Source organism: Macaca nemestrina, chromosome 5 (assembly GCF_043159975.1).
Source record: "Macaca nemestrina isolate mMacNem1 chromosome 5, mMacNem.hap1, whole genome shotgun sequence".
NCBI lineage: Eukaryota > Metazoa > Chordata > Mammalia > Primates > Cercopithecidae > Macaca > Macaca nemestrina.
The window spans coordinates 155,247,833-155,257,206 of record NC_092129.1 but is presented as its reverse complement, the minus strand read 5'-3'; the positions used below and the strand labels follow the sequence as shown (position 1 = coordinate 155,257,206).

Genomic DNA, 9,374 nt, shown 5'->3' with positions numbered 1-9,374 from the left:
TTTTCATTAAAGCCTGTAAAAATTACAGAAAAAATATTCAGAATGGGTTAAGCAATTTGACAGTCAGAAAATTCAGTTGAAAAGTGAGGTTTAAAACCTTCCTCAGAAAGTTAAAGTTCTAAATTGTATTGAAAAAATAGAATAAAGATTCACAGAATATTTACATTAGAATGAATTAATTAAGTACAGAACATTTTAAAGGCAACTAAAAAGATCAACCATGCATATTAAGTAACAGATACCTACAGAAAAAAGCCAAAGTCTGTCTTTGTCTTGCATTTTAAAATTGATATATCATAGTTATACATAGGCCAAAATTCTTAAAGAAAAATTGGTAAAAATTACTTATTCCTATCAAAGACTCACTATTTCCCATATTTAAAAAGCTTATAGTTATGGACTTATAGTTCGATCGAACCTCAATGAGGTTCAATGAGTTAAGAAAATCCATATGAAAGACCAGAGATCAGCTAATTTTCCCCCCAAGAGCCAGATAGAAAATATTTTACGTTTTGCAGGCCAAGAAGCAAAATTTAAATATTACAAAAGTACTTAGGCAACAAGACAGAAAAATTCCCACGTAGTGTTCTATTGGCTAAAATTAAAAAAAAAAACAACCCTGACAATAGTAAATGCTAGAAAAAATGCAGAGCAAAGGGGACTCTTATTTATTACTGATGGAAATGCAAAATGTTACAATCACTTTGAAGAACCACTTGGCAGTTTCTTATAAAGCTTATAATAAACTCACCATATGATCCAACCACCATCATTCTTCAAAGAACTAGAAAAAAAAATCCTAAAATTCATATGGAACCAAAAAAGAGCCCACATAGCCAAAGCAAGACTAAGCAAAAAGAACAAATCTAGAGGCATCACATTACCTGATTTCAAACTATACTATAAGGCCATAGTCACCAAAACAGCATGGTACGGGTATAAAAATAGGCACATAGACCAATGTAACATAATACAGAACCAAGAAATAAACCCAAATATTTACAGCCAACTGATCTTTGACAAAGCAAACAGAAACATAAAGTGGGGAGAGGACACACTGTTCAACCGATGGTGCTGGGATAATTGGCAAGCCACATGTAGGATAACGAACCTGGATCCTCATCTCTCACTTTATACAAAAGTCACCACGAGATGGATCAAAGACTTAAATCTAAGACTTGAAACTGTAAAAATTCTAGAAGATAACATCGGTAAAAACCTTCTAGACATTGGCTTAGGCAAAGATTTCTGACCAAGAACCCGAAAGCAAATGCAACAAAATCCAAGATAAATAGGTGGGGTTTAATGAAACTAAAGAGCCTTTGCACAGCAAAAGGAACAGTCAGCATAGTAGATAACCCACAGACTGGGAGAACATTTTTCACAATCTATACATCTGACAAAGGACTAATAATCCAGTATCTACAAGGAACTCAGACAAATTAGCAAGAAAAAAAAAATCAAACAATCCCATCAATTAGTGGACTGAGGACATGAACAGACAATTCTCAAAAGAAGATATACAGATGGCCAGCAAACATGTGAATAAATGCTCAACATCACAAATGATCAGAGAAATGCAAATCAAAACTGCCATGAGATACCAACCTTACTCCTGCAAGAATGACCGTTATAAAAAAATTAAAAAAAATAAATGTTGGCATGGATGTGGTGAAAGGGAACACTTTTACACTGCTGGTGGGAATGTAAACTAGTACAACCATTATGGAAAACAGTGTGGAGATTCCTTAAATAACTAAAAGTGGAACTACCATTTGATCCAGCAATCACCTGACTAGGTATCTACTCAGAGGAAAAGAAGTCATTATACAAAAATATACTTGCACATGAATGTTTATAGCAGTGCAATTTGCAATTGCAAAAATGTGGAACCAGCCCAAATGCCCATCAATCAATGAGTAGATAAAGAAACCGTGGTATATATGTACAATGGAATACTACTCAGCCATAAAAAGGAATGAATTAATGGCATTCACAACAAACTGGATGGGATTGGAGACTATTATTCTAAATGAAGTAACTCAGGAATGGAAAACCAAATATTGTATGTTCTTGCTCATAAGAGGGAGCTAAGCAATGAGGATGCAAAGGCATAAGAATGATACAATGGACTTTGGGGACTGGGTGGGGGAAAGGGTAAGAAGGAAATGAGGGATGAAAGACTACAAATTGGGTTCAGTGTATACTGCTTAGGTTGTGGGTGCACCAAAATCTCACAAATCAGCACTAAAGAACTTATATAACCAAATACCACCTGTTACCTAAAAACCTATGGAGATAAAAAATTTAAAAAAAATCAGCTACAAACCTCTTTTGCTACACTCATTGTTTAGTATATGACACATTTTTGCATGATTCTGTTATATAGGTTTTAACAGTATGTAATTATGACATTGGGTAATACTTATCATTCACTCATTTATTTAAAAATACTTATTTAGAGCCCATTCTCTCAATACAGGTCAGTACTATGAAGGACAGGTACAGAGTGAAATCAGGCCTAGTCCTTACAGACATGTGGATATGCCAAGCAGTCAACTTTCCTCCAAAAGAGTGATGTTTCCTTTGTCTCCAACAAGAGCAAAACTATAATATCCTTCCCTTCAAGTCTACAAAGGAAATTTTATTGCAATGCATATAGCATAAATTGAGTGAATTAATTTATTATAATTAATAATTGATTACAATAAATATATTTCTGTATCAGAGGTTTGCACATTGTGAGTTAATAGATTTTGTTCCTGTCATTTGGAAGAGCACATGAAGTGGAAATACATGAAGGATGGGCAGATGTGTGAAGGCTTCAAATGAATGTATGTAGTTGTTAGAAAAACAAATGTTTCTGTTAAACACAAGTTGAAAGATGGGGGAGCAGAGGAAGTATAAGAAAAATTATGGATTTATAATGAGGAGAGTTGATGTTATGGATAAAGTTGGCAGAACACTGCCTTCTTACATCATTAGCAAATTTTCTACTTTGTCACCTCTATCTCAAAATTGACGGTCTGATAGCTAGTTTATTTTATATTTGTCCCCAGGTTGTGCTCTACCTTCTTTTTCCATTTTCCTTCTGCTGAATATTCTGATTTTAAATGATGAAACGATTTAATCCTTTAATTACCTACCAAATACATCTAATTTTCTCATTCTAGGAAAGTTGTCTTCCCATTGAAGGGTGAGTGGCTCTTAATATTAGGAGACAATATAGAAATTTCTGAAGATTTTAACTTTTCCATTTGATAAGCTAGAAATAATTACTTCAGTCAAATACCTCAAAAGGAAGAAATCCCATTAAGATCGGTAGGAAAGAGTCAGATATTATTTTTGAATTATTTTATTTATAAAGGATCAGTGAATGTGTGGTTGAGAGGGTCAGTTATAGGATATGAGATATTAACTCATTTGATCTTACTGGCAATCCATAAAAAGAGTTAATTTGCAAATAAAAGATTGGCCTTTAAATCACATTTATAATAACAAGAAGGTAAACTGCAGTCTATATTACTCATATATATTTTTCAAAATAACACATAAAATGATAGGACTTGATTTTTATTCTGAGTAAATGAGTCAGTCTATTAACATTTATTTATTGCCCACTTTTTAGATGCCTGCGGATATTTCTAGATAAATACAAAGGAATATAAGGACATGGTTCTCACTACCATGCAAATTGCAGACAATCTGAGGATTAGGATTCACGCTTGAAATGATATCCATCAAACCATACTGGTGTAGTACAAAAGCAAATATGTAGACAGGGTGGGTAGTAAAGAATGCTAACAATTTTGGAGAAGGTTAAATCAACATGTAATTTTAGAACAGGAGATCTTCTGACCTGTATGTGAAGAATGTGGAGGATAAAAATAATTACTTTTGTTCTCTTCCTGATGATACAAAAAGACAAGAAGCCTCCTCATTGCCCCTTTTATATCCCTGTTCCTCAAAGTGTAGATAAAAGGGTTAAGCATAGGAGTCACCAAACTGTAGAACAGGGACATGAATTTGTTTTTGTCCTGGGAGTTGGCAGAGGGCTATACATACATTCTAATTACTGGCCCATAGAGGAGAGATACAACAGTATCATGAGAACCACATGTGTTGAAGGCCTCCTTCTTTTCCCCTGAGGACTGAATCCTCAGCACAGTAGCTACAATGAATTCACAGTAAACAAAGATAATTGATTAGAGAACCAGGGACTAAAATATCCTCACAATGGAGAGCATAGATACATTGAATGTGGTCTCAACACACAATATCTTGATCATCGCTGTGTGAGACAACCTCACACAGAAAGTCGTCTACCTTGTTGTTACCGCCTAGTGGCAGCTGGACGGCAAGGGATGACTGAAGTAGAGTTGGCCAAACTGCTTAGCCATGCCGTGGCCACTAGGAGGACACAGAGTTGCTGATGCATGATAGCGGGGTACCTCAAGTGTTTGCAGATGGCAATGTAAGGATCCAAAGACATCACAGCTAAAATGATGCATTTGGTGCTCCCCAAAAATATCCCCTGGGTACTACAATAATTGAGATGTTGCCCAGCAGTGTGCAGAGATAAGCAACAAGCCCCGTTATGAAGAGAAGCATTTCCAGCTGGGGTGGTCAAAGAAACCCCAGATAATGAAGATCTTTGGAGTAATTGCATTGCCCAGATTCCTAACTGTCATTGCTCTTGTTGGTGTATTTGAGGGAAAGGAAAGGCTTACTTTAGTACTGAATTTTTCTGATAGTCCACTTATTCAGTTAAGCAAAATAAACTGAGTTATGAAGGAGTTTTCTCTGCGATGTAACTTCACTGGTGATTTGACACTTGTAAGCATGAAAAATTATGTCTAAAGGCCAAAATGTTACCTTTCTAGTGCCTCTAAAAGGAAGACCAACAAATCTCTATATCTCACCCAAGAAACGCAATATAGTATACTCTTACAGAATAATGATTAAGTAATGAGAAACATAATTAATCTTATATTAGAAAAATGAATCAAATGGAGAAATGAATAATTTTAAAGAATGCCCAAGAACTACCCATGCTAACTAACACATGTGTTCATTTCTTTCCTCCAAAATCTGCTGACCCTTGTCATATTCTGTTTCAATTTACGAGTTCATTTAAGTGAGTTCAGAGCTCATTGAGCTCTATGTGGATTAGTCTGATTTGCATAGAAACAACATAATATTATTCCTTACCTCTTCTTCCCAAATCCTGGAATGACGATTGCCAACATAAAACTTTTGTCATAAAAGGAAGTACACAGCTGAAAGGAAATGGTTCCTTGTAACATGTTCAGTACTTACAAAACAAGACAATTCATTGCACAGCCAAGTGATACAAGGTCATCAAAGTATCAGCAGTTACACAGTATGATGTGTGTTAGTGCTTTTCACACTGTGAGTTGTAATCTATCGTACAGTTATATGCTATTTTATTGATTTATTTTACTTATTTTCATCATTCTTTTTATATATGTGTTTGTATGACCTGGATTCTGATGTGCAATATATTCCTTACTACAGGTAATGGTAAAAAATTTGAACAATACTGGCATAGTAGAAAAGAAACAAGATATGACATTAGAAAATCTAGATTTAGTACACTTCCCAATTGTTAATACATGTACATTTTAGGTCTTGTTTAAATATTCAGAACCTCCCTTACCTGTCTTGCTCTGTTGTGGAGATTAGTTAGCACCATATGTGTGACCACGCTTTATAAAGTCCCATACTCAAGGTTGGGTTTGTTATTTTCATGAAATACAGCACTCTGTTTGATTTTAAGTCTATATCTTCTAGTTAATTTTTCTTCACTTTGTATCCAAATATTAACCATGTCCTTATATTCCCATAAGTCTCAGAAGGGTTATTTTTTCTACCATTTTATTTCCCTATATTACTCAGATCACTTGTCTTGAATCTGATGATAATGATTTCTAGATGTTAATACCAGTACACATATGTTTTTAATCAGTGGAAATGCCCACAAATGCAAACAGTACCATAAATTATTTTTCAAACACATGTTTCAATATTTTAAATTATAATGATTAGTATTAGTATTAATAGGTGTCAATTTATTTATACTTTTTTAAACTGCTCCTTGCAGAGCGGGGCTACCCTATAGGCAGTGTGCCCAGAGTAGCCTTTTTTAAAATAGTTTTTTTAGTGTGCAAGTTTTCGTAAGGAGATCACAACATACATGTAGTTGTATAAAAAGATGAAATCAATCAAGTTAAATAGATTATTTCTACTCATAGACAGCAGTTACCTAAATCAATGTTGATATTTTCTAGTGGTACCCTCTTTTCTTACAAAATGAACATTAATCTTTTTCTTCCATCAAAATTCAACGTTAATTGGGGATAAAGATCGAATGTTCTTTCTGTATTCAGTGGCCTTATGTCATATCATAGGTCTTTAATAGTTATTTATCTATTTGATTGAAAGGATCCCAAATCGTTTTATTGTTTATTTATTTATGCTTTAACTTTTTATTAAAATGCTTAGGATACGGATTGATTTTCTTTTGTAAATGACTGTTTCACTTTTTCTGAAATAGGACATATATGCGCTCTAATAAAACAGAATGAAACATCTTAATTCATGAGAATTCTGTACAAGGCGCTGATCTTGTGTTTGGAGATGATCTCCTCACAGCAGCTTCTTTCAGCTATCTTATTACAGGAATAGTGTTCCATGGGGCAAGAAATACATTGGTTCTAACTGATTTTCAATCCCCTTTCTCCAGTGGAATAAACCACTTTCACAAAGAGCTGCCCTACGTAGAACCCACAGTTTTCTAGCTTACAACAAAGTGACTAGGGACAAATGGGGGGAAAAATCCAAAACTAAAAATAAAACCAACATGGAAGCAATCATACTTCTCATGTCTCTGAATAGAGATGTATGGGGAACCTTTAACCAAAGGAAATTAAAAAAAAATGCAAGTTAACTATCTAGTTCATTCGCTGTTAGCTAAATTTATTCACTTAAGGCTTTAACCTCCTTCCACACAATTTTGTCTTAATCGAGCTATGGTTGCTAATAAACGAAAAGAATGCACTTCCCAGAAATATACTTTATTGAGCCTCTGCATTCGGTACCTGACAGTGAAAAAGTATGCTTTTCCAACAAGTCAGTACTGAAGACCGAGAACTCCAACTACGTAACTATACCCTCTCACTCCAGTAATATGTTATCCACATTTTCCCCACCCTCACATTAGAATAAAGATATCTTCCCAACTTTTCATATCCTATCTCCTGTCTTTTCCTAGGAGATCCTATGTTTGGATCTTTTCCTACTGGGGTAGAATTTAGGGTAAGATAGTAAAAATCCAATTTCACATGTGGCACTAAGAAAATGGAATGTTATAAAATCAGTCCTCATCACCATGGTAGGGATGCTGTTGCTTTTATACTGAGTCTTTACTGCCAATAAGGGATGCTGCCTCCAAAGGAACAGCTCTATAGAAAATTTTTGAGTTAAGTGTTTCCCCCAGCTTATTTCTGTATGGAGAAAGGCAATTTCATATATAAAAAACTCCACACAAACACACCTGGAAAAGCTACAGATGTTAACCTTTACTTTAAACACCAGCAACATAGATATCTAAGGAGATAAGATGTGAGACAAAGAGCTCAGGAAAAATCCGATAGAGACCAAATTCTCCAAATGGAAATTTTAAAGCCCACTGAGTAAATTTTTCCCGCATTCAAACAAGTGCTACAATACATTTAAGTCCTCAACTCACAGAATTAAGAGCCCTTAAGCTGTAACTTTGTCCTGTCTTCCTATTCAGAAAAATTTTCTGCTAGAATCTGTGCAAAAGTAACTGACACACCTGCAGTATGTGACAACATGAGAGATGTTCTCAACTCTTTTGTGAGGTGAAAGTCACTTTTTAGAACTGAAAATGAAAAAGGAAGGTGCTATAGAGGGAAATGAAATTTCACCAAAGTATAAAAGCAAATACTGGCTGAAGTCTATAACTTTATAAATAAGAATAATAACAATAACTTATACTATAATTATCTGCTTAACAGTGAACAGTCTGCTACACATTCCTTGATGAGGAATGACCCTAGCTTACCACAGTGGAAACCTGCCACAACTACAAGACCAGGTTCTGCCCCTTTTCTAGTTCTCTGTTCAGAAGGTAATGCCACCTTCTCCAAGGCAGTTAAAGAGACAGGTGAGCTCAGGGGAGCTTCTCTCACCAACCTGCTAACTCAGCAGGAGTGAGTTCACCCAAATGAGCTCTGGCCTCCAATGTGTGTATCTGCTTATAATTTTATGAAGTATCTAAACGTCATTCATTAGTTAAAAAAAGAATAGAAAACTCTGGACTAAGTAAATTTTGGACTCAGAAAGTTAGAAGGGGTATCAATTATATTAACAACACTTTCTTTAAAAATAGAATCATTTTCTTTTGAAATCAACCAGAGTGATGAGATGTGTTTTTCTTTTCAGGTGCGCCATGATGGTGCACAGCTTCACTCAGCAAACCCTGCCAGCTTCCAAGCCCCAGGATACTGACCTGCACCAGCATGTGGGGCAGCATTACCTCCCCAACAGTGTGGAGAAGAGAACATTTCACCACTGGGTGATGAGAGAGTTGACAGAGATTCTTGGCTTCTCAACGCCAGACATGATTGGAGATGATTGGAGACCTTTCCTCGTTCTATTAGAAAAGTCCATGAAGAAGCTGTGAATAGGATCAGTCCAGAGAAGAAAAACTCTTATTTTCACTGTCCAAACATCAGCCAATATATTGGGAGAGCCAGCAGAATCCCTCGCCCTAGCCTTGCCTCTTGAGCACGCTGCACACGAACGCTTCCACGGGGTGAGCGTTCAGCTCCTAAAGGGCCACGTTCCTCTTTCCTGTGGTCTATCCAGAAAGCCCAAATATCTCAAAGAGTTTTTCTTCACTGATTGCATTGTTCTGTCTATTTTGTTACCCAGGATAAGGATTGGCACATTGGATATTATTTCATCAGTCATTAAAGCATTAAGCTCAACTTTGGATTCCCTGAGGCCAGAATGATCTACAGAGTTCACCAGAAAAACAATCCCATTAATTCCTGGGAGATAATTTTTTCAAACCTGACATAGTTGCTTGTGTCCACCAAGATCAAAAGTTGTAAAAGTCATTCCAGCAATTATTAGCTTTTCTGATGTCAGATGTAGTGTTGGAACATGTTGACCCAATCTGTCATCTTTGAGCATGCAAAGAAGAGTGGTTTTGCCTGCATTGTCCAAATCCAAGAATACAAGTTTTCCAAATTTCTTGTGGAGTCCAGGAACTGGAGAACACTGCTGAAGCCATTGTAGATCCACTCAAAGATGAAAGACAT

At 35.7% G+C, this 9,374-nt stretch overlaps 2 pseudogenes; both read right to left on the bottom strand.

Moving 5' to 3' along the window:
• Positions 1-3,633: 3,633 nt before the first annotated feature.
• On the bottom strand, positions 3,634-5,365 carry LOC139363468 (olfactory receptor 2B11-like; annotated as a pseudogene).
• Positions 5,366-8,779: 3,414 nt separating this feature from the next.
• On the bottom strand, positions 8,780-9,374 carry LOC105491598 (small COPII coat GTPase SAR1A pseudogene; annotated as a pseudogene).